Raw genomic sequence first — 27,620 nt, 5'->3', positions numbered from 1 at the left:
GCACCAGGACATCTTGCTGTAAGTCGCCTTTCTTAGCAGACATACAAGACAGTAAAATGTTGGTTAATAACTGAAGCATACATGAACCCTACACACTTATACCTGAAAATTCCCTGGTGTCATACAAGATGAAATTGTTGCAGTTGCATGATGTTTTATTCAACATACCTTGCTGCCAACATCACATGACCTGGTGTATTGAAAAGCGTTGCACGTGTGTCATTTATTGAATGATGCAATAATTCACTGGTTTATTTCAGAAAAGACAATTGATTTGATGTTCTTGAGTGCTGCAACACTACTGTTCATTAAAATTGCAACATCAGAAAGGATACAAATAGCAATATTTTACTTGCTGTACATATGGGTATAGTGTATGGTAGGGAGAAAATCTGATTAAATTTGTACCTAATTTGGGGAGGTTCAGGTGCAAAATTTAATTTAGAACTAACACCTTTATCAGCAGCAGTATGGGCAAGTCCTTCCATAGTGCTTCATCTTTATGCCAGAAATTATCAGTCATGGTGGCGGATGCAATGACCAATCTCTCAGCAATCTATGTCCAGGTGTTTTCAGTGGGTGAGAGACCTGGACAGCATGCATGGTAACAGTCAAATACTCTGTGTACTGAGATAGGATAGGAGAGCATGTGCAACATGTGGCCTTGTATCATCACCTTGAAAAATAACACCACAAAGATCTCTAAGATAGAACACAACCAGAGGCCTTAACATGCCAGAAAATTGTACACCTGCAGTTCATATCACCGGCTATGAAAACCAGGGGTGACTTTGTTGTATATCCAATGGCACCTCATGCCATCACAGCAGTTACATGTGATAATGATGAACACAATATGACAACATTCATTCTTGTCAGTCCCTCCACACAAAAGTACATCATTTGCCATGTTGTATGTAGAACTGCTACTCGTCACAGAAGATGATGTGATGCCACTCCTGCTCTAGTGTTGTTGTTGGGTGCTTCACTGTCACCGTGACTCTTTCTGTTACCACAAGAAGCAGCAGTAATGATCACTTTGTTGGCAGATGCTCTAAGAATCGTGGCACTGTCTGTGTGGATACTTGTCAGTTCAAAGAGTGGTTTGATGCAGCTCTCCACACTACTCTCTCCTGTGCAAGCATATTTATCTTTGAATTGCTTCTACAACTTACATCTTTCTGAATCTGCTTACTGTATTCATCTCTTGATCTCCCTCTTCAACTTTTACCATCCCCACACTTCCCTCTGATACTAAATTGGTGATCCCTTGCTGTCTCGTAATGTGTCTTTTCAACCAATCCCTTCTTCTACTCAAGTTGTGCCACAAATTTCTTTTCTCCCCAATTCCATTCAGTACCTCTTCATTCCTCTGAAGGATCACATTTCAAAAGCTTCTATTCCCTTCTTGTCTAAACTGTTTATCATCCATGTTTCACTTCCATACGTGGCTACACTCCATACAAATACTTCCAGAAAAGACTTCCTAATACTTAAATCTGTACTTGATGTTAACAAATTTCTCTTCTTGATCATCATCAGTTATTTTGTGGAACAAACAAAAAAAATCATCTACTGCTTACTTTCAAATCTAATTCCCTAAACATCACCTGAATTAATTAAACTACATTCTGTTGCCCTTGTTTTGATTTTGTTGATATTTATCTTACATCCTCTTTTTCAAGACAATATCCACTCCATTTAACTGCTCTTCAAAGTCCTTTGCTGTCTCTGACAGAATTACAATGTCATCAGGAAACCTCAAAGTTTTTATTTCCTCTCTCTGAACTTTAATCCCTACTCCAAATTCTTCTTTGGTTTCCACTACTGCTTGTTCAATGTACAGATGGAATAACATTGGGGATAGACTATAACCCTGTCTCACTACCTTCTCAACCTCTACTGCCCTTTCATGCCCCTCAACTCTATAACTGCCATATGGTTCTTGTACAAGGTATAAATAGCATTTCATTCTCTATATTTTACTCCTGCTACATTCAGAATTTCAAAGAGAGTATTCCAGTCAACATTGTCCAAAGCTCTCCAAAGTCTAGTAATGCTCTAAACGTAGGTTTGCCTTCCCTTATCTATCTTGTAAGAAAAATTGTAGACTCAGTATTGCCTCATGTGTTCTTACATTTGCTCTATAATCCAAAATGATGTTCCCCAAGATTGGCTTCTATCAGTTTTTCAATTCTTCTGTTAAGAATTGTGTTTGTATTTTGCAACCATGACTTTTTAAACTGATGTTCAGTAATATTCACACCTGTCAGCAACTGCTTTCTTTGGAACTGCAATTACTCTATTCTTCTTGAAGTCTGAGGGTATTTCACTTTGCTGATACACCTTGCACACCAGATGGAAGAATTTGGTCATAGCTGGCTTTCCCAAAGCTGTCAGAAATGCTGATGGATTGTCATTTACCCTCCGGGGTCTTGTTTTCTTCTCGCAGTGTCATATCTCCCATCTTATCTTCACCTAAATCCTCTTCCATTTCTAGAATATTGCCTTCAAGTTCATTGCATTTGTATAGACCCTCTATATACTCCTACCAACCTCCAGCTTTCTCTTATTTGCTTAGGACTGGTTTTCCATCTGAGCTCCTGATATTCGTAAGCTGCTTCTCTTTACCTATTTGATCCTCTGCTGCCTTAAATATTTCATCTCTCAAAGCTACTCATCTCCTACTCAATTCCCATTCCTTGTTCTAGTCAATTGTTGTGTAACCTGTCTCTCTATCTCTCAACAAGCCATGGTCATTCAACTTATGCAGGTTCCATCTCCTTAATTTCCTATCTTTTTTGCAATTTTTTTGGTTTTAATCTACAGTTCATAACCAGTAAATTGTGATCAGGGTCCACATATGCCCCTGGAAAGTCTTACATTTTTAAATCTGGTTCTGAAATCTCTGTCTTACCATTATAGAATCAGCCTGAATCCTTTCAGTGTCTCCAGATCTCTTCCATATGACAATCTTCTTTTACGATTCTTAAATCAAGTTTTAGCATTGATTAAATTATGCTTTGTGCAAAATTCTACCAGGTGGCTTCCTCTTTCATGTATTTCCCCCAGTCCATATTCACCTACAGTAATTTTTCTGTCTCTCCCTTATGCTACTAGCGAATTCTAGTCCCCCATCAAAATTAACTTTTCATCTCCATTAACTATCTGAATAATTTCTTTTGTATTATCATATATTTCTTCAATCACCTAATGATATGCGGAGGCAGTTGGCATATAAACTGTTACTGTGATGAGTATTGCCTTTGTGTCTCTCTTGGCTATGATATTGTGTTCACTATGCTGTTTATAGTAGCATTCCAGTTTTCTTATTCATTATTAAACTCACTCTTGTGTTATCCTTATTTGATGTTCTATTATAACTCTGTGTCCACCTGAAGAGAAGTCCTGTTTCTCCTGCCACCAAACTTCACTAATGCTCACTATATCTAACTTCAATCTATCCATTTTCCGTTTTAAATTTTCTAAGCTACCTGCTCAATTAAGGGATCAAACATTTCACTTTCCGATCTGTAGAATGCCAGTTTTCTTTCTACTGGTGATGATGTCCTCAGTAATCCCTGTCCAGAGATATGAATTGGGGCCTATTTTAGCTCCAGAATATTTTGTCCAAGAGGATGCTATCATCATTTAACTATACAGTAAAGTTGCATTCACTTACAGCTGGTCGCAGTACCAGCACAGCAAGGCCATTATGTTTATATTGTATATCAAACATAACGGTCTTGCTCTGCTGGTACTGCAACCATATCAGTCGGTCATCCAGGCTGTTGCCCCTGCAACCAGTGAAAAGGCTGCTGCCTATGTCCAGAAATTACACATTTCTCTGGCCTCCTCACAGACACTCCCCAGTTATGATTGCACCTGATGCATGGCTATCTTTATTTCTAAGGCACAGAAACCACCATACCGATGCCAATGCCCATGGTTCATGTGGGACTGGATCATCTACAAATTTGATAATGTGTTCTTTCTATTATATTGTTTATGCACAATAAGTAAAATTCCATTATTTTTTTATCCTACCTGAGGTTGCAATTGTGATGGCCAGCTGTGTGGAATTGGGGAGAGATCATCCATTATTAGGTGGCTGTTTGCATTGTAGAGAAAAAGATGAATTTCTTTCACAGGCGATGAAAGCTGTCCTGCACGTAAATCCCTGGAGAGTGTGCCATCTACAGCAGAGGACAAGTGCTGCACTACACCCAAAGTGAGGAAGAAGACATCACCCCCTCCGTGTGTCTGCTGCAACTGTTGCTCCTCAGAGGTAATCATAGTGGAGTGTAAAGCTCCTAGCATAGAAACGTTTCTTTTTTTATATAATTTCATTGTTAGAAGGGGAATAGGCTGGCTGGCAGAAAAATGGGACTGCATCTACATACAGTCTCCACAAGCCACCATATGGTGCTGCATGGGGGAAAGTACCCCTTACCTCTGCTAGTCATTCCATTTTCCTCTCCACTTGCAAATGAAGTGAGGGGGAAAAGGAGTATTATATATGTTGATTTCTCTTATTTTGTCTTCACTTTCCTTTAATGAGATGTGTGTTGGTGGTAGTAGAATCATTCTTCACTCTCCCACAAACACTGCCTCTCTAAGCTTTCTAAACAGTGATTTGCAAAGACATCATCATCTTCCCCCTAGGTATTTCCATTTGAGTTTATGGCACATATTGATTGAACCTACTGGTAACAAATCTAGCAACATGCCTTTGGATTGTGTCAATGTCTTCCTTTAATCTGACCTGGTGGGAATACCAAACAGTTGAGCAGTTCTCAAGAATGAGTCATGCAAGTGTTCTGCATGCGGGCTCTTTTATAGATGAGCTACACCTCCCTAGAGTTCTCCCAGTAAACCAAAGGTGACCATTCATCTTCCCATCAACTGAGTTCTCATGCTTGTTCTGTTTCATGTCACCTTGCAGCAGTACAGCTAGATATTTAATTGTTGAGACTGTGCCAAGCAGCATACCACTGAGACTAATGATGTACTAGAATGTTACAGGATTGTCTTTTCTACTCATCTTCATTGACTTGCATGTTCCCACATTGAGAGCAAGGTAACATTCATACTACTCTTTTGGTATGAAATTTTTCTAAAATTCTAAATGCAATAGATAATAAAACAAATTACTTGAAGCTTGGCTACTGTGTAGCTTCAATGTGCATGATGATGAAGGTCCTTTGGACACAAATGTCTGACAAAGGCTATAGCAAAAAAACTAGAATAAGCAAAATTAATGCAATGAGGTTGTTTCTACACTAGTGTGTGGAGTTGATGTTATAATGATGTTGGTGCTTTTTTAATGATACATAAATTTTTGCAGAAACATAGGCTATGAGTGGAAGTGGCTTAGAATTGTGGAGGAAAATACACTGTCTGACAGAGAAATCGAAGCACCCAGAAGGAGAGGAGGAAACAAAATGAATTTTCACTGGTTGTGCTGTGACGTTATTGTAATGATTACAGAAATGAGGCAAATTTACAAAGACTTGGCAACATGAGCCCACTAATCAATACGACATTGCACTCCCTCTGCCCTGCTTGCATGCACTGATTTGGTTGGGAAGGGTGAAATAAAGCCATTACATCCTACCCGGAGACAGGGTGGTGTACAACTGTTTTAACTGGTTCTTGATATCCTGGATACTGCCACTGGAATAGGGTTGATGTCCAAGCTAGTCCCACACTTTTATATCAGAAGAAAATCTGGGGATTTTGCTGGTCACGGGAATCCCTCAACTTCATGCAGACAGTTTAACCACAATACCAGGGGTGACACTGCTGTGACTCCAGGTAGCTGACACATTCGCTGACAATGGGCATCTGGGACAGTACAAAACAATGAGTCGTAGCTAAACTCAGTGCATTGCCTTTCATCAGCAGTCCATGTTTCCCAGTCACAGTGTAACTCCAAATGCAATCATTTGAGTTCTTGTGTTAATGGCAGCCAATGCGTGGGGCAGTAATTCTCTGGTCCAGGTTTGGCATTAAACAGAATGTTGCAGGGAGTTCTCAGAAGGCAGATGCAGATGTGAAGGCATTATGATGCGATAAATGCACAGCAATATGATTCTCTCTTGTGGTCATTGAACATGGTTCTCCATAACCTTGAGAATGATTATGCCTGCCCTCTCATACTCATGTTGTCCATCATAGGGCCACTGTCACTTTTGAATGCCCCATAAAACTGGATATTGCACGATTCGAACAGCTGGCCAAATGGATACCCATAATGAGGCTCCTTTCACAGTCTATCAGTTGCTGATACCACTGTCTCAAGAGAGTATGCAGCATCTCTGTGTCTTTCACAGAAATCTCACAACATCTGCACTGTTCACACCTCTTATATACCATGTCAGCTTGATAATGACACTTAACATGAACAATACTAATGAACTCTGGTAGCCATTCTATCTGTCACAGACAACTACAGCTCTAATAATGTGAGGCACTGAGAACCATAAGAACACAAAGTTTTGAGGAAAATGGATGTGTGTGAAAATCAGATTTGCAGGCAAACCCCGAGTCTCATAGGTCTGACTTGTGTTTTACCCATATCTTAGCATCCTATATTTTTTATAAAAAATTATGAACCCACTTTATGATATAAAATTTTAAGTAATACCAGCATTTGGAATTATTATTATTAAAACTTCCTGGCAGATTAAAACTGTGTGCCCGACCGAGACTCGAACTCGAGACCTTTGCCTTTTGCGGGCAAGTGCTCTACCATCTGAGCTACCGAAGCACGACTCACACCCGGTACTCACAGTTTCATATCAGCACACACTCCGCTGCAGAGTGAAAATCTCATTCGGGAAACATCCCCCAGGCTGTGGCTAAGCCATGTCTCCGCAGTATCCTTTCTTTCAGGAGTTCTAGTTCTGCAAGGTTCGCAGAAGAGCTTCTGTAAAGTTTGGAAGGTAGGAGACGAGATACTGGCAGAAGTAAAGCTGTGAGTACCAGGCGTGAGTCGTGCTTCGGTAGCTCAGATGGTAGAGCACTTGCCTGCAAAAGGCAAAGGTCCCGAGTTCGAGTCTCGGTCGGGCACACAGTTTTAATCTGCCAGGAAGTTTCATATCAGCGCACACTCTGCTGCAGAGTGAAAATCTCATTCTGGAAATATCCCCCAGGCTGTGGCTAAGCCATGTCTCCGCAGTATCCTTTCTTTCAGGAGTTCTAGTTCTGCAAGGTTCGCAGAAGAGCTTCTGTAAAGTTTGGAAGGTAGGATACGAGATACTGGCAGAAGTAAAGCTGTGAGTACCGGGCGTGAGTCGTGCTTTGGTAGCTCAGATGGTAGAGCACTTGCCCGCGAGAGGCAAAGGTCCCGAGTTCGAGTCTCGGTCGTGCACACAGTTTTAATCTGCCAGGAAGTTTCATATCAGCGCACACTCCGCTGCAGAGTGAAAATCTCATTCTGGAAACATCCCCCAGGCTGTGGCTAAGCCATGTCTCCGCAGTATCCTTTCTTTCAGGAGTGCTAGTTCTGCAAGGTTCGCAGAAGAGCTTCTGTAAAGTTTGGAAGGTAGGAGACGAGATACTGGCAGCAGTAAAGCTGTGAGTACCGTGCATGAGTCGTGCTTCGGTAGCTCAGATGGCAGAGCACTTGCCCGCGAAAGGCAAAGGTCCCGAGTTCGAGTCTCGGTCAGGCACACAGTTTTAATCTGCCAGGAAGTTTCATATCAGCGCACACTCCACTGCAGAGTGAAAATCTCGTTCTGGATTATTATTATTATTATTAATGTTAATTCACAAAATTTTCATGTATAGGCTAGTGGGAATACTGTATTTTTGAGTGTTGTGCAGTTTGTCATTAATGTTAAATTAGAATCAGAACATAAAGAACATATACTAAATGCACTACACACACAATTATGACCTGTCCCAACACTCCATGGTCCTCATCATTTTCACTAAGCACATTCCTTGGCTTCAGGTTCAGATAAAACTGGCTGTTCACTTCATCATGAAATGTAATCATTTTGTTAAGTCAGTGTGTTTCAAGTTTGATCTAGTACTTTTGTTAAGACTTTCAAGGTTGATATTTGCTTACACTTACATAGTTGGACACTAGGTTTAGCAAGGCATCTGTGAATAGTGGGGAAATGACAAATTGTGGTCTCCCTCAATGTGACTTGAAGCAACTTTATCATTATGAAATTTCTGAAATGTATATTATTACTATGGAAATCAACTTTTTGTGAAGTTGGTAATACTTTCAACAAGAGCTTCCAGTTTTTATCAAGAAGATTGCATCAGTGTATCCTGTGAGAGTTCCTACGACAATGAAAATTTGTGCTTTTGGTCCGTGTGGAAGTTAATCAAAGAGATGTTAGTGAGACAGCTTTTCACAAGTGTCCTAGTATATTTTATAAAGTTACATAACAGATAAATCTTGTTCACCATAAGATCAATACATCAGGAACATGCATACAATCTGCAGTGTAATAACTGATGATGGCGTGCTTTGGGCTCTTATAGTTCTCAGGGCCCCCTTAACATACCTGATGATGGTGTGTACATGTACAAAGTTACATTAACATCATACAATGTCATCTTGGTGCTTCACAGTTTTTTGTCAGGCAGTGTATATCCTCTGTATATGTACACGTAGGTAACAGTTTTATTACAACAACAAATTAAATGAGCATAATTCACTACTACACAAGAATTGTGCCTGGTATTGAATGATGACAGTAAAATTTAAAAAAAATGCTTAAAGGCTTATACACAAAAATATACCTGGTATAAGGTCAGCAATAATAAAATTGGAATAATATAGGTGCTTAAAGTTTAAAATTTAGGCAGTGAAGTCATTCTTAAAAGAATCCAGCACTAGACTACAAATGCACTGCAATAAATAAACTGTTGTGAACCAGGGAACTAGGGTCACTTTGTGTGCAAGACACCATTCATGTTACATGGGAGAGTGGTCCAGAGTACCCCATAGGCATTAGTGGCACAGCAATGTCTGTAAAAATATTTATTGGCCAGGATGAGTTTATACAATTATAAAGTGTCTCAGTGTATTGTACAGTGGGCCAGGTAACAGAATAAGCTGTGAAGAAGTGCTGACATGCCCTGTCAACGAATCATAATGTCAGAACCTCAAGTCATTGAGCTGTAGCTGTGTGTTGTGCAAGCGACAGTGTGCAGATGAACAGTCGCCACTCATCTGAAATGTTTCTGTGGTGCAACACAGCCCTTACACCTCAGTCCCTTGTAGACAGCCCATTGTGCTCTTAAGTGAGGTTAGCCAACCGTGTGGTCCAGAGTGTCAGTTTTCATGAAGACTAGGCCCTGGTCGTCCACCATAGATCGAGCAAGACTACTGCAGATAGTCATGTCAACCAGAGGATGGAACAAACTCATCATGTTTGGTCAATATACAGATGATGGTTTGCAGATCGTCTGCAATTGACCCTCAGAGGAGGAGGGCTGGCAACATGACAGTCTTTTCCTCATCCAAAATGTACCAGTAGGCAAGAACAGAAGACTACGGCTGTGGTTTGCATCAGGTTGGCTGCATCTCAGTGCTAAAGTCAGCAAGTGGGTAGCAGGTGTACCATCATCGATCAGCTCTTTGTGATTTCACAGAAACTCAATAGATCATCATTGTCTCTGGGTTTAGATACAGGAACAAAATGGTGGCATGGGCGGATGTGTCTTTGAGCACTGAAAGCCTTGTTATTTAAAGAGCCAAGTCTGTGCCTATGAAGCAACGGATCTGCGTGTATGATCAAATTTTCCCTTGTTTGTCTTTTCAGCACTCCTTGCCTTCCTGTGTTGGTTCAATTAATGTGTTGCCGAGCTTGGATCTTTTTGCAATGTTTGACTATTGTAATGACACTCTGGTGCTTGAAGTTAGAGTGTTACTTTGTATTGCCCTATTATTTAGCATTGTGACATTTATGCTTCTGCGGTCCTTGCTCGGAGATTATGTGGCAATGACAGCCTGGTTACAATCTTCAACTACATTGGGAGTACACCATGTTGACAATCCACATCATTTGCTCCAAGCTGACCCTCTTGGCTCTGAGTTCACTGGGAAGGACTTTAAAAAAATTGAGCATGTGCACTGAAATTGTTCTGTGGTGCAACACTTGTACCTTCTGACAAAAAATTTGTGCCAAATTTTGCCTTTGATAATCCTCTGCAACAATCTCATATTTTTACCTGTATAATTATACAGTGAACCCATTGCACCAACTTTTTAGTTTTTGTGAGATGACTCAAATGGATCTTCCTTTTGTTTCCTAATTCTGTATAATTATCACAAAAATTGGATTTGCTGAACACTTTTTAGAGCTATGCTCCTATTTCTAGCCTTACAATCTGTCACAAATGTACAGTTTTTCTTTTTCTGTGTTTTCTCAGACATGAGTAAAGTAAAGAAATTGTATCAGAAACAACACAAGATTGGTGGTTGTAATGCTTATAGTTATCGTATTTCAACACTGGGTCTCTTGATATTGCTGAATCTGCTGAAACATTTGTTCCCTGAAAATTGTCCCTTGCTGAGATGCTATTAGTTTATCCAAAGTGTGTGTGAGGTCAGGATTTAGGATGTTGTTGAGAGGTTACTTTATAATGCAGAGTGGATTAGTTGGAGTACAGGCATACCCCTGAGTGTACCAGGGAAGTGGAAGTTTGACCCAAATGTCTTACTAGTTGTGCTGTTCAGCAAAAAAATACCACTATTACATAGCTCAAACTTTACCATGCCCTTAGGTTTCCCATTCTTTCAGCAGTTTATAATCATGGTTTATGGTGCAAAAACTGGGTGGATCCAATATGCTGCTATGTTCTGAAAATGAGGTTGTGGCCCAATATTTCCTCCTGGTATACTGTTTCTTGTGCTTTCCCAAGAAACAGTTACACTTTGCGTGTCTGGATGTCAGTCTGCACTTCTCTTGCTGGATAAATGCTGTTTTCCTTCAGACACTCCTGTTGTCTCCTAATGGAATGAGTGTCTCCATGCTCAGAAATTATTAAAACCTTTTGCATCTACACTTGTTCCCAATTATCCTTGTCCCCCATATTGTTGGATAAGGGTGAATCATATAACACTGATACTGCATATTCATTACTACCAGTGGTAGTTAGATCACCATGTACAATTTTGCTCTCACTTCCACAGTTGCTTTGTGATAAAACATTGCTAAGTTCTTTTCTGACATCTCTGTCACATGTTGTAGTTCTACAGGAAATCTTTTTCCCACAACAAAGGAACTTTCTTACCTCCTTCAAAAGCATGTATACAAACCCAAGCAAGAAATAAGCAATAATCAAAATACAGCTGTAACAATCTATGATAACTAATAGAAATTCACAATACACTCAAACAAAAACAGAAAATAAAATGATACATGCTTTAAAAAAGCATAACAGAATGCAAATATTACTACTTGTTGTGTGTCCTTGTGTAGAGTGTTCTTAGTGCATCATACTTATCCTCTGGTGAATGCTTCTTGACTTCTTTAGTTGATTTCATGTGCCCTGACTCCTTTGCCAGAAGTTTTTGCAAAACACCTGGCATTCCTATAAGGTGTGTAACCCAACTGGCATGGACAACAAAGTCTTAGTTGGAAACTGTACTGGAGAGAGAATCTCAATGACACAGTGAGGACACCAATTCTTAGTCAAGAACTTCTTGGTCTTTCCCTTAGGCAAAGAGGCATTAGTGACTAATACTCTTTCACACACTCAGTATTGTGGCAATTTTCCCACACACTGTACAGACTATTTTTGTCATTCCACCATTTTAGTGTTGGCTTGCTTTACCTTGTGCCGTATCTCCTGTACTCTTTTGCAATTTTTTTAACTGATTCACAGTTATGTTCTAAGTTAGGAATCGTAATATCAAAGGGTGATGGCATTTTCCTATCATATACCATCTGTGCCAGTATGCACTTTTCGATTACACATGGGCATGACACAACTTGCAAATACATACTCCAGTCACTGTGCTGGCTCATTTTAGAGATGGTTCCATGAAATGACTCCATTCTGATGTTAGTTCCTTTATGGAACATTCTTGTCCATAACTTCTGGATATGAAGAACATGACAAGACTGCTTCATCAAGTCTGATATAAAATGTGTACCTTGATCCATAACTAAGGAATCAAACGAACCAGGTTTAAGTATGTAGCTATAATCTAGAGCCGGGCTACTGTACTAGCATGCTGATCAGGAATTTCCACCATTGCCAGGAACTTTGGCAAATGGTCTGTAATTGTAAGTGCATATCTATTTTCTTTGGGTTTCCTATTCAATGGTCCTAAAATATCAAGTCCAACTATATGAAAGCGTTTAGACATCTCTGGTATTATCTGCACAGGAATTTTTTGATGCTCTTCATGAATAAGGTACACAGTTGTTTACATGCTGCTTGACATCATGCTTTCTTGTTCTTCAACAGAACCTTTCCATTACTTGCCCATCTGTCAATCTGCATCCTCCATGATCTGTTGTTGTTACTGTGGTCTTCAGTCCTGAGACTGGTTTGATGCAGCTCTCCATGCTACTCTTTCCTGTGCAAGCTTCTTCATCTCCCAGTACCTACTGCAACCTACATCCTTCTGAATCTGCTTAGCGTATTCGTCTCTTGGTCTCCCTCTACAATTTTTACCCTCCAAACTGCGCTCCAATACTAAACTGGTGATCCCTTGATGCCTCAGAACATGTCCTACCAACCGATCCCTTCTTCTGGTCAAGTTGTGCCACAAACTTCTCTTCTCCCCAATCCTATTCAACACTTCCTCATTAGTTATGTGATCTACCCATCTAATCTTCAGCATTCTTCTGTAGCACCACATTTCGAAAGATTCTATTCTCTTCTTGTCCAAAATATTTATCGTCCATGTTTCACTTCCATACATGGCTACACTCCATACAAATACTTTCAGAAACGACTTCCTGACATTTAAATCTATACCCGATGTTAACAAATTTCTCTTCTTCAGAAATACTTTTCTAGCCATTGCCAGTCTACATGTTATATCCTCTCTACTTCAACCATCATCAGTTATTTTGCTCCCCAAATAGCAAAACTCCTTTACTACTTTAAGCGTCTCATTTCCTAATCTAATTCCCTCAGCATCACCCAACTTAATTTGACTATATTCCATTATCCTCGTTTTGCTTTTGTTGATGTTCATCTTATACCCTCCTTTCAAGACAATGTCCATTCCGTTCAACTGCTCTTCCAAGTCCTTTGCTGTCTCTGACAGAATTACAATGTCATCGGTGAACGTCAAAGTTTTTATTTCTCCTCCATGGATTTTAATACCTACTCCGACTTTTTTTTTTTGTTTCCTTCACTGCTTGCTCAATATACAGATTGAATAACATTGGGGAGAGGCTACAACCCTGTCTCACTCCTTTCCCAACCACTGCTTCCCCTTTCATACCCCTCGACTCTTATAACTGCAATCTGGTTTCTGTACACATTGTAAATATCTTTTCGCTCCCTGTATTTTATCCCTGCCACCTTCAGAATTTGAAAGAGGGTATTCCAGTCAACATTGTAAAATGCTTTCTCTAAGTCTACAAATTCTAGAAATGTAGGTTTGCCTTTCCTTAATCTAGCTTCTAAGATAAGTCGTAGGGTCAGTATAGCTTCATGTGTTCCAACATTTCTACGGAATCCAAACTGATCTTCCCCGAGGTCGGCTTCTACTAGTTTTTCCATTCGTCTATAAAGAATTCGTGTTAGTATTTTGCAGCCGTGACTTATTAAAGTGATAGTTCGGTAATTTTCGCATGTGTCAACATCTGCTTTCTTTGGGATTGGAATTATTATTTTCTTCTTGAAGTCTGAGGGTATTTCACCTGTCTCATACATCTTGCTCACCAGATGGTAGAGTTTTGTCAGAATTGGCTCTCCCAAGGCTGTCAGTAGTTCTAATGAAATGTTGTCTACTCCCTGGGCTTTGTTTTGACTCAGGTCTTTCAGTGCTCTGTCGAACTCTTCACGCAGTATCATATCTCCCATTTCATCTTCATCTACATCCTCTTCCATTTCCAAAATATTGTCCTCAAGCATATTGCCCTTGTATAGACCCTCTATATACTCGTTCCACCTTCCTGCTTTCCCTTCTTTGCTTAGAACTGGGTTTCCATCTGAGCTCTTGATATTCATACAGGTGGTTCTCTTTTCACCAGAGGTCTCTTTAATTTTCCTGTAGGCAGTATCTATCTGACCCCTAGTGAGATAGGCCTCTACATCCTTACATTTGTCCTCTAGCCATCCCTGCTTAGCCATTTTGCACTTCCTGTCAATTTCATTTTTGAGACATTTGTATTCCTTTTTGTCTGCTTCATTTACTGCATTTTTATATTTTCTCCTTTCATCAATTAAATTCAATATTTCTTCTGTTACCCAAGGATTTCTCCTAGCCCTCATCTTTTTTCCTACTTGATCCTCTGCTGCCTTCACTTCTTCATCCCTCAAAGCTACCCATTCTTCTTCTACTGTATTTCTTTCCCCCATTCTTTTCAATTGTTCCCTTGTGCTCTCCCTGAAACTCTGTGCAACCTCTGGTTTAGTCAGTTTATCCAGGTCCCATCTCCTTAAATTCCCACCTTTTTACAGTTTCTTCAGTTTTAATCTACAGTTCATAACCAATAGATTGCGGTCAGAGTCCACATCTGCCCCTGGAAATGTCTTACAATTTAAAACCTGGTTCCTAAATCTCTGTCTTACCATTATATAATCTATCTGAAACCTGTCAGTATCTCCAGGCTTCTTCCATGTATACAGTCTTCTTTTATGATTCTTGAACCAAGTGTTAGCTATGATTAAGTTGTGCTCTGCGCAAAATTCTACCAGGCGGCTTCCTCTTTCGTTTCTTACCCCCAATCCATATTCACCTACTGCGTTTCCTTCTCTCCCTTTTCCTACTGACGAATTGTAGTCACCCATGACTATTAAATTTTTGTCTCCCTTCACTATCTGAATAATTTCTTTTATTTCATCATACATTTCTTCAATTTCTTCGTCATCTGCAGAGCTAGTTGGCATATAAACTTGTACTACTGTGGTAGGTGTGGGCTTTGTATCTATCTTGGCCACAATAATGCGTTCACTATGCTGTTTGTAGTGCTTACCCGCATTCCTATTTTCCTATTCATTATTAAACCTACTCCTGCATTACCCCGATTTGATTTTGTGTTTATAGCCCTGTAGTCACCTGACCAGAAGTCTTGTTCCTCCTACCACCGAACTTCACTAGTTCCCACTCTATCTAACTTTAATCTATCCATTTCGCTTTTTAAATTTTCTAACCTACCTGCCCGATTAAGGGATCTGACATTCCACGCTCCGATCCGTAGAACGCCAGTTTTCTTTCTCCTGATAACGATATCCTCTTGAGTAGTCCCCGCCCAGAGATCCGAATGGGGGACTATTTTACATCCGGAATATTTTACCCAAGAGGACGCCATCATCATTTAACCATACAGTAAAGCTGCATGTCCTCGGGAAAAATTACGGCTGTAGTTTCCCCTTGCTTTCAGCCGTTCTCAGTACCAGTACAGCAAGGCTGTTTTGGTTAGTGTTGCAAGGCCAGATCAATCAATCATCCAGACTGTTGCCCCTGCAACTACTGAAAAGGCTGCTGCCCCTCTTCAGGAACCACACATTTGTCTGGCCTTTCAATAGATACCGCTCCGTTGTGGTTGCATCTATGGTACGGCTATGTCTGCAAGATCCGGGCAGTCGCAGAGGGTGGGCTTACTGGTAGTTGGGAGCTCCAATGTCAGGCGTGTAATGGGGCCCCTTAGGGAAATGGCAGCAAGAGAGGGGAAGAAAACCAATGTGCACTCCGTGTGCATACCGGGGGGAGTCATTCCAGATGTGGAAAGGGTCCTTCCGGATGCCATGAAGGGTACAGGGTGCACCCATCTGCAGGTGGTCGCTCATGTCGGCACCAATGATGTGTGTCGCTATGGATCGGAGGAAATCCTCTCTGGCTTCCGGCGGCTATCTGATTTGGTGAAGACTGCCAGTCTCGCTAGCGGGATGAAAGCAGAGCTCACCATCTGCAGCATCGTCGACAGGACTGACTGCGGACCTTTGGTACAGAGCCGAGTGGAGGGTCTGAATCAGAGGCTGAGATGGTTCTGCGACCATGTGGGCTGCAGATTCCTCGACTTGCGCCATAGGGTGGTGGGGTTTCGGGTTCCGCTGGATAGGTCAGGAGTCCACTACACGCAGCAAGCGGCTACACGGGTAGCAGGGGTTGTGTGGCGTGGACTGGGCGGTTTTTTAGGTTAGATGGCCTCGGGCAAGTACAGAAAGGGCAACAGCCTCAAAGGGTGCGGAGCAAAGTCAGGACTTGCGGGGACCAAGCAGCAATCGGTATTGTAATTGTAAACTGTCGAAGCTGCGTTGGTAAAGTACCGGAACTTCAAGCGCTGATAGAAAGCACCGAAGCTGAAATCGTTATAGGTACAGAGAGCTGGCTTAAGCCAGAGATAAATTCTGCCGAAATTTTTACAAAGGTACAGACGGTGTTTAGGAAGGATAGATTGCATGCAACCGGTGGTGGAGTGTTCGTCGCTGTTAGTAGTAGTTTATCCTGTAGTGAAGTAGAAGTGGATAGTTCCTGTGAATTATTATGGGTGGAGGTTACACTCAACAACCGAGCTGGGTTAATAATTGACTCCTTTTACCGACCTCCCGACTCGGCAGCGTTAGTGGCAGAACAACTGAGAGAAAATTTGGAATACATTTCACATAAATTTCCTCAGCATGTTATAGTCTTAGGTGGAGATTTCAATTTACCAGATATAGACTGGGACACTCAGATGTTTAGGACGGGTGGTAGGGACAGAGCATCGAGTGACATTATACTGAGTGCACTATCCGAAAATTACCTCGAGCAATTAAACAGAGAACTGACTCGTGGAGATAACATCTTGGACCTACTGATAACAAACAGACCCGAACTTTTCGACTCTGTAAGTGCAGAACAGGGAATCAGTGATCATAAGGCCGTTGTAGCATCCCTGAATATGGAAGTTAATAGGAATATAAAAAAAGGGAGGAAGGTTTATCTGTTTAGCAAGAGTAATAGAAGGCAGATTTCAGACTACCTAACAGATCAAAACGAAAATTTCTGTTCCGACACTGACAATGTTGAGTGTTTATGGAAAAAGTTCAAGGCAATCGTAAAATGCGTTTTAGACAGGTACGTGCCGAGTAAAACTGTGAGGGACGGGAAAAACCCACCGTGGTACAACAACAAAGTTAGGAAACTACTGCGAAAGCAAAGAGAGCTTCACTCCAAGTTTAAACGCAGCCAAAACCTCTCAAACAAACAGAAGCTAAGCGATGTCAAAGTTAGCGTAAGGAGGGCTGTGCGAGAAGCGTTCAGTGAATTCGAAAGTAAAATTCTATGTACAGACTTGACAGAAAATCCTAGAATGTTCTGGTCTTACGTTAAATCAGTAAGTGGCTCGAAACAGCATATCCAGACACTCCGGGATGATGATGGCATTGAAACAGAGGATGACACGCGTAAAGCTGAAATACTAAACACCTTTTTCCAAAGCTGTTTCACAGAGGAAGACCGCACTGCAGTTCCTTCTCTAAATCCTCGCACAAACGAAAAAATGGCTGACATCGAAATAAGTGTCCAAGGAATAGAAAAGCAACTGGAATCACTCAACAGAGGAAAGTCCACTGGACCTGACGGGATACCAATTCGATTCTACACAGAGTACGCGAAAGAACTTGCCCCCCTTCTAACAGCCGTGTACCGCAAGTCTCTAGAGGAACGGAGGGTTCCAAATGATTGGAAAAGAGCACAGGTAGTCCCAGTCTTCAAGAAGGGTCGTCGAGCATATGCGCAAAACTATAGACCTATATCTCTGACGTCGATCTGTTGTAGAATTTTACAACATGTTTTTTGCTCGAGTATCATGTCGTTTTTGGAAACCCAGAATTTACTATGTAGGAATCAACATGGATTCCGGAAACAGCGATCGTGTGAGACCCAACTCGCGTTATTTGTTCATGAGACCCAGAAAATATTAGATACAGGCTCCCAGGTAGATGCTATTTTTCTTGACTTCCGGAAGGCGTTCGATACAGTTCCGCACTGTCGCCTGATAAACAAAGTAAGAGCCTACGGAATATCAGACCAGCTGTGTGGCTGGATTGAAGAGTTTTTAGCAAACAGAACACAGCATGTTGTTATCAATGGAGAGACGTCTACAGACGTTAAGGTAACCTCTGGCGTGCCACAGGGGAGTGTTATGGGACCATTGCTTTTCACAATATATATAAATGACCTAGTAGATAGTGTCGGAAGTTCCATGCTGCTTTTCGCGGATGATGCTGTAGTATACAGAGAAGTTGCAGCATTAGAAAATTGTAGCGAAATGCGGGAAGATCTGCAGCGGATAGGCACTTGGTGCGGGGAGTGGCAACTGTCCCTTAACATAGACAAATGTAATGTATTGCGAATACATAGAAAGAAGGATCCTTTATGGTATAATTATATGATAGCGGAAGAAACACTGGTAGCAGTTACTTCTGTAAAATATCTGGGAGTATGCGTGCGGAACGATTTGAAGTGGAATGATCATATAAAATTAATTGTTGGTAAGGCGGGTACCAGGTTGAGATTCATTGGGAGAGTGCTTAGAAAATGTAGTCCAGCAACAAAGGAGGTGGCTTACAAAACACTCGTTCGACCTATACTTGAGTATTGCTCATCAGTGTGGGATCCGTACCAGATCGGGTTGACGGAGGAGATAGAGAAGATCCAAAGAAGAGCGGCGCGTTTCGTCACAGGGTTATTTGGTAACCGTGATAGCGTTACGGAGATGTTTAATAAACTCAAGTGGCAGACTCTGCAAGAGAGGCGCTCTGCATCGTGGTGTAGCTTGCTCGCCAGGTTTCGAGAGGGTGCGTTTCTGGATGAGGTATCGAGTATATTGCTTCCCCCTACTTATACCTCCCGAGGAGATCACGAATGTAAAATTAGAGAGATTAGAGCGCGCACGGAGGCTTTCAGACAGTCGTTCTTCCCGCGAACCATACGCGACTGGAACAGGAATGGGAGGTAATGACATTGGCACGTAAGGTGCCCTCCGCCACACACCGTTGGGTGGCTTGCGGAGTATGAATGTAGATGTAGATGTAGATGTAGATGTATGTGTATTGCTGAGGCATGCAAGCCTCTCCACCAACGGCAAGGTCCATGTTTCATGGGGGGGGGGGGGGCTCCATGATCTAAGACATACAATCACACAGTTGTTACAATGGTTCATTCCTGACCACTGCTGGTACCACTATGTGTGGTCCACATTTTGTTGTCCTGTAGATTAAGCCTTCGTGCATAATGAACTGTTGTTCTCACTTGAATGCCTGATGGCCTTTGTGTCCTGCTTGTGCTCACTGTCTCTCTGTTACACTTTTCCCTAACATGTTCAACACTCCCAACTTCCTACCTAGTGTGTGTTTCATACCCAGTTTATTGATCACTTGGTAATTAAACTCACTGAATTTGTATGCCGATCTCATTACCTTACTTGAAGGGTCTTTCAGCCCCAACAGCCATTTCAATGATGTGTAGTCTGTTACAACCTTAAACGTCTGGCCATATAAATAATAACAAAAGTATGGAATCCCATATATAACTGCTAGCACTTCTTTCCACAGTGGAGTAGTTATGCTCTGCTCTGTTCAGGTGCCTTGAAGTATATACTGTTGTATGTTCCTGCCTTATCGACGTTTTGGTTCAGAATACAATGAACCAGCACATTTCTGGTATCACATAATAGGACAAATTCCTTCTCAAAATCAGGAAAAAATTTGAATCTCTGCAGAATTCTTTACAAATGTGTGATAATAACTGTGTAAAGCATGGAATGACTGCAGTTGTCTCCTGGCATGTGGCACTGAGAAGTTCCAGATTACCTCTGTTAGGCAAGGCTTCGTTTGAATACCATTCCCACTAGGAATCAGATGTACTGATTGTTGCCTGCTGAGTATGTCTTCCAGGTGTTTCACATACTTCAGCATATCCTTCGAGAATACGATGATATCCAAATATACTATGCTAGTTTTAGGCTTTAAAACACTTAGGGCACCATCTAATAGCCTAAAAGTGTGTTATTTGACCCAAACGGCATCCTCCTACACTGGTAATGTCCTCATTGGACTGTGAAAGTGGCCTTTGGTCTGTACTCCAGGACTATCTCCAGTTGATGATAACATGCTTCTTGGTTACACTGTTGTAAAGTACTGACACTGTCCTCAATTGTCTAATGTTTTTGTAATATTGGTAATGGGATATGCATCAGTGACAGTTTTTGGATTCAAGTAATGGTAATCACAATAGAATATTTACTTCATACTAGTGTCAATCAACTATCTTTATGAAACTTGACAGGAGTGTAGAGGGGGGAAAATAGAGCAATATATATTTTTTTGTTTACACCCAATTTCACTTTTAAAGGTTAAAATAGACCCCAAAAGGTAATTTGCCATTAGAAGGATTATCTTTGAAATGATGATATACAAAAATTTTTTGCATATAAATGTTGATATATAATATATGTTCTTGAAAACTCTTTAATAAACTTTTGTAATAATATGAAATTTTGCAAAATACCCCACCAATATTAATTTTTAAAACTGAAGACTTCTATTACATTTTACATCTATGTTTTCGTTCTTTTGTTTTTTAATTTACGAGTTTACATACATGGATTTTGTTAATTGAAAATAATAAATAACTCATTATTACAATAGATTATAATTACAATAATGGTAGTCTATAAGGAAATGCTTGAAACATAACTTTTTTTTACACTATGCACATAAAATGAATGAAATTTCCTCACATAATATACACAGCAGAGAAGACAATGTAAAACAAAGAACAGCAGGATTTCACATACTCACAGGTGATACTCTAAAGATCCTGATTTGTATGAGACATATTTCAGTACATTGGCAAGCCTCAGCAAAGAGAATTGATTATGTACTAGTGACTGTGACTTGATTGTATCATTTCTCAAGTGGAAATTGACATCATAATCATTCAACAGAACTAGATCTGAAAACACTCTCATGAAGTTCTTCCAGCATCAAGAGCAGTTTACAGTCCATAGCTGTACCTGTCTCATCAAGCCATCTGAGATCACCAGCTGTTTCTTGTCTTCAGGTACAACTCTGAAAACAGTTTTTTTCACACTATGCTTTTCACACACACACACACACACACACACACATATATATATATATATATATATATATATATATACTTATCGCGAATGGACCCAGAAGGATCACGCAAAGCTTTCTGACATCGTTTCTTCCATACTTCTTTCATTCGTTCTCCATGTTTTCTTTTTCTTTCTTCTGTCCATTTTGTTCCTGGTCTCTTTAGTGCTTCCTTCTCCGACAATACATTCCACTTTTCCACCTTATTTCTAAAAGTTTTTCTATCTTTGACATCTTTAAGTTCAATATTTGCTTTTTGTAAATCTAATTTTACTTCGCTAATCCATGGTGTTGTTGATTTGACTTTTTCTATGTAAGTGAGAATTCTGTTGGTGAGTCGTGTGGGGGGAAGTCTAGTGACATGTCCATAAAATTTTAATCTTCGCCTTCTTATGTCTGCTGCCAGGTTTGATATAGTTTCTGTGGTTCTTCTTGATTGTATCCGGTATCCTTCTTCTGTTAATTTTGGACCTAAAATCTTTCTCATAATTTTTCGTTCTTCTTTTAGTATTTTTTCTAAATCACATTTTGTGTGGAGTGTGAGCGTTTCACTAGCATATAGTGCTGCTGGCTTAATTACTGCGCAGTAGTGTCTGATTTTTGTGTTCGAGGAGATGCATTTTTTATTGTATATTTCATGTGTCATACCATATGCTCTCTTCATTTTCTGTTGTCTGATCTTCTGTGCAACTTTCTCTCCTCCGGTTGGCTCCAAAAATTCACCTAGGTATTTAAAATGTTTTACTCTATTTATTTTTCCATATTTTGTGCTCAAACTGTGTATATGGAATTTTGTACAGAAAAATTCTGTCTTTTGAAACGAAATTTGTAAACCTACTTTATCCGCGCATTCCTTAAGGATCTCTATTTGTTTGGTGGCGATTTCTTCATCATCTGCAAGTATGGCCAAATCGTCCGCGAATATATATATATAAACAAAGATGATGTGACTTACCAAATGAAAGTGCTGGCAGGTCGACAGACACACAAACAAACACAAACATACACACAAAATTCAAGCTTTCGCAACAAACTGTTGCCTCATCAGGAAAGAGGGAAGGAGAGGGAAAGACGAAAGGATGTGGGTTTTAAGGGAGAGGGTAAGGAGTCATTCCAATCCCGGGAGCGGAAAGACTTACCTTAGGGGGAAAAAAGGATGGGTATACACTCGCACACACACACATATTCATCCACACATATATAGACACAAGCAGACTTGTCTTTAAATATGTGAATCGTTCTGTTGTTTTTTGAATGTGGCGACAATTTATAGAGATTGAAACTGTTTCCTGAGGACCAGATCAGGGCCAGCCACACATGAAATCAGAAATAGAGGGCCATTAATGGCTGTAGGGCATGACAGTTACGCCTTAGTACTGCACAGCAACTGACATCTGATCTCGAAGCATACACTGGACGTGTTGTAGCGAGGCCAACGGTATACAGAAGGCTTCAGGAGAGTGGCCTTTATTGCCGGAGTCCTGCTGTATGTGTACCTTTGAGCGTCTTAACACGAGGGAACATCTAGAGTGGAGCCGTCAACATGCCACCTGGACAGTCGAACAGTGGGCCAATGTTCTTTTCGCAGATAAGTCCTGATTTGATCTAGACAGTGGTTCTCGATGGATTGGCATCTGGAGGAAACGTGGAAAACGATTTTGGGACCCAACCATTGTGGAAAGAGACTGATATCGTGGATGATCCCTAATGATGCGGGCATTGGTTATGTTGACCACTGGAATACCTCTTTGTGAACATGTACCGTTAAATCGACAAGGTTTAACTGCTTTCAGGTATCGTGACAAGATCTTGGGACTTCATGTGCGGCTGTTGCGAGATGCTGACTCCCAGACTTGGTGTTGCTGGATGATAATGCTCGACCACATAGAGCATGGGTGGTTGATGTTTTCCTGGAATCGGAAGATACACTATATGATCAAAAGCATCCGGACACCCCCAAAAACATACATTTTTCATATGAGGTGCATTGTGCTGCCACCTACTGGCAGGTACTCCATATTAGCGACCTCAGTAGTCATTAGACATCGTAAGAGAGCAGAATGAGGCACTCCGCAGAACTCACGGACTTCAAACGTGGTCAGGTGATTGGGTGTCACTTGTGTCATATGTCTGTATGGGAGATTTCCACATTCCTAAACATCCCTAGATCCACTGTTTCAGATGTGATAGTAAACTGGAAACGTGAAAGGACACGTAGCTACAGCACAAAAGCGTACAGGCTGACCTCGTCTGTTGATTGACAGAGACCGCCGTCAGTTGAAGAGGGTCGTAATGTGTAATAGGCAGACATGTATCTTGACTATCACACAGGAATTTCAAACTGCATCAGGATCCACTGCCAGTAGTATGACAGTTTGGTGGGAGGTGAGAAAACGTGGATTCCGTGGTCGACCAGATGCTCATAAGCCACACATCACGCTGGTAAATGCCAAACGACGCCTCGCTTGGTGTAAGGAGCGTAAACATTCGACCATTGGACAGTGGAGAAATGATGTGTGGAGTGACGAATCACGGTACACAATGGGGCAGTCCGATGGCAGGGTGTGGGTATGGTGAATACTCAGTGAACGTCATCTGCTAGCGTGTGTACTGCCAACAGTAAAATTCAGAGACGGTGGTGTTATGGTGTGGTCGTGTTTTTCATGGAGGGTGCTTGCACCCCTTGTTGTTTTGCGTGGCACTATCACAGCACAGGCCTACATTGAAGTTTTAAGCGCCTTCTTGTTTCCCATTGCAGAAGAGCAATTCGAGGATAGCGATTGCATCTTTCAAACGATCGAGCACTTTTTCATAATGCACGACCTGTGGCGGATAGGTTACACAACAATAACATCCCTGTAATGGACTAGCCTGCACAGAGTCCTGACCTGAATTCTCTAGAACACCTTTGGGGTATTTTGGAACGCCTACTTCGTCCCAGGCCTCACTCACCGACATCAATACCTCTACTTAGTGCAGCACTCCGTGAAGAATGGGCTTCCATTCCCCAAGAAACCTTCCAGCACCTGATTGAACGTATGTCTGCGAGAGTACTAGGAACACTGGTTGCGTCACGTCAGCATCCACCAACTACTCTCCAAGACTTGCCTGAACGATTCACGACATCATTCACAGCATGCCACGTCATTTTCAGGTCTGTATTGCTGCCAGAGGTGGCCACGCCCCATACTGAGCGCTTTAACCAGTTGTTGGAATGTATGTATCTTTGTCCGCCGTTATGCATGTTGCAATTGTTTACGTTGTGTATTCTTTATATTGTTTCTACTTTACTGTCACCTGATTGTACTGTTTGTAACAAAGTAAATACAGCCTCGCAAAAATTTCGGTTTGTTGTTGTAATTTTGGACACCAGTGTAATTACATAGCGACCTTTAGAGCCGCAGACAAGTCCTCACGATATTCCATCCTCACACTACATAACATCTCGTTGGGGATACTAGGTAGAAAACATCTAAAGCCACATTTTAGGCTTTCCACAGCTTCTGCGTTTTGCGTCAGTTGTTGTGTATAGGCTATGAACTAACGAATCATATCTGAAAAAGCCCCTACTGATTCCTTATGTTTGTGTTAAGATACTCAAGTTTTCTCGGAACAACTTTGCGCTTTTTTGCTTCTCATGATGCTGTTGTAAGCCATCAGCTAACTGTTGGAATACCTCCACTTCACTAAGAAATTTCTGGTACAAACATACGCTGATCAGCTAAAACACAATGGCCATTGCTCACCATGACGTTGGATGCCGCCTGGTGGCGTTTCCGTTACGTGATTCGGTAACAGAAACTACGGATGGGGGATCACCCTAGCGAAGATATGGTCTACAAACGGAGAAATCCATTGAGATAAGGGACTTAGACAAAGGGCAGATTATTATTACGTAGTGCCTGTGAAACAGTATATCGAAAACGGCGAAGCTGGTGTTATGTACACGTGCTACTATCGTGAGCATCTACGGAAAGAGGTAGATTGACAGTGAAACTACCACTTGGCGCTAAGTGGTTGGGCGTCCACATATCTTCACAGAACGTAGGGTTCGGAGGCTTGTCTGCTCTGTAAATTAGGACGGAGGTGATATGTGGCATCTCTGCCGAGAGAGCTGATTCATGCACAAGTGTTTCAGAGCACAGTGTTCATCGAACATTCTTGAACATGGAGCTCCGCAGCAGACCATCTCTATGCATTCGCATTTTGACCCAACGTCATCGTCAGTTGCGATAGCAGTGGACACAGGATTATCGGGATTCGACTGTGCATCAAAGGAAACGTATTGGCTCTTCGGGTGAATCACATTTTTTCCATACTAGGTCAATGGTCGTCTTCACAAAAACAGTCATCGAAGTGATCGACGGCTCGAAACAGGCAGAGTGCCATCGACGCAGGCTGGTGGGAGCAGTATTCTACTATGGGAGACATTCTCCTGCGCTTGCATGGAACCTGTGGTTGCAATCGAAGACACGCTGTCAGCTGCGAACCACGTGCATCCCTTCTGTCCATATTTTGGATCCACAACCGAGTACAATGGTTTGAGGAGCATTATAGTGAACTCACGTTGATGTCTCGGCTACCAAAATCGCCTGATGTGTATTCTATGAAACCTATATGTATCGCTATCGGGCGCCATCCCAGAGTGGCCATTCGGTTACAGACGCTACAGTCTGGAGCCGAGCGACCGCTACGGTCGCAGGTTCGAATCCTGCCTCGGGCATGGATGTGTGTGATGTCCTTAGGTTAGTTAGGTTTAATTAGCTCAAGTTCTAGGCGACTGATAACCTCAGAAGTTAAGTCGCATAGTGCTCAGAGCCATTTGAACCATTTTTCGGGCGCCATCACCGCGTACGCAAATCAGCGGCTCATTATTTACGCGAATTACGTGACATGCGTGTAGACATCTAATGCCAAATACTTCCAAAAACCTATCAACAAACTGTCGGATCCCTGATACGCAGAATCAATGGTTTATTTCGTTTCAAAGTTGGACAAAATAGCTATTAAACAGGTGGTCAATGTTTTGCATCCTCAGTGTATGTTTCAGCTTCGCCTGTCAGTCATGAAGTAGACACACAGAGAGAAGTCACGTCTGACCAGCTACTCATTGCGGTGGTAGCTGTAATATCGTCAATAAATACAGTTACATCATCTTTTGGTTTGGCAGCAGAAGACGTTATCAGGATAGCTACTGTTGGATTGAGACGAGTAAGAGAGGGTAAACTCACTACTGACTTAGCTTCTGCTGATCCTAATTGCATTTGCTGACCCACAGCCTGTAAACTTCAGTCTGTCTACGTAGTCCCTCTTTTTCCTGCTGTTGCTGAGAATTCAAACAGTTCAAGCAGTAATTGTGTCAGCCGTAGTAGCAGCACATATGTTTGGCATTTTGTGTCATCCATCACAAATAGAGAAAATGTACTTCAAACACACAAAAAATAATTGGGCACTAATCAAAAAAATGGCTCTGAGCACTATGGGACTCAACTGCTGAGGTCATCAGTCCCATAGAACTTAGAACTACTTAAACCTAACTAACCTAAGGACATCACACACATCCATGCCCGAGGCAGGATTCGAACCTGCGAGCGTAGCGGTCGCGCGGTTCCAGACTGTAGCGCCTAAAACCCCTCGACCACTCCGGCCGGCGGGCACTAATCCTTTCTTCATATCATCACCCAACGGAACCCAGAACAGTCCGGTGCCAAATGCCCAAATTGTCTACAAATACTACACATGACTGGTGCGGACTTGGTATCTGGCATTTCATGCCCTGACAGGTTACAAACTGCACTGGCATTAAATGAATCTCCCTGACATTACGTCTAAATAATGACATGTCCGCATGATTTGCTGTTTAACAGACATCTTCAAGGTGCTGTTGTCTCTGAGACATGATGTGGCCCATCCTGGTACACGCATACATTAAAAAGGCCATCGACAAATAAAATGTTCACTCACCACACCAAATCATGCTGGAGCTTCCAGATGACGATTTATGTTGTAGACATGATTCTACAATCACTCAAGTCCTTAGATGATAGCCAGTTCTGACACCAATGTTGCGTCCTGAGGAGCTGGGGTTGCTTGTGTGTAGGAGACCAAGCACAGAGTGTGGGAAAGTGGTCCAGAGTATGCCCTGAGGCATTAATGATGCATTACTACCTGTAATAACATTTATTTGTGAGGATGAGTTTATTGAGTTATAAAGTGTCTCAAAGCTTTGGACAGAGGTCAGGTATCATCGCAAGCCGAGAAGAACAGCTGACACGCCCCATTACCGAATCATAAATTCAGAGCCGCATGTCAGTGAGGTGTTGGACCGTGTTGTCATGCAGTTGTCAGTG

Source organism: Schistocerca nitens, chromosome 9 (assembly GCF_023898315.1).
Source record: "Schistocerca nitens isolate TAMUIC-IGC-003100 chromosome 9, iqSchNite1.1, whole genome shotgun sequence".
NCBI classification, from domain to species: domain Eukaryota; kingdom Metazoa; phylum Arthropoda; class Insecta; order Orthoptera; family Acrididae; genus Schistocerca; species Schistocerca nitens.
The sequence above is the reverse complement of the archived record's forward strand: the minus strand, read 5'-3'. Positions refer to the sequence as shown.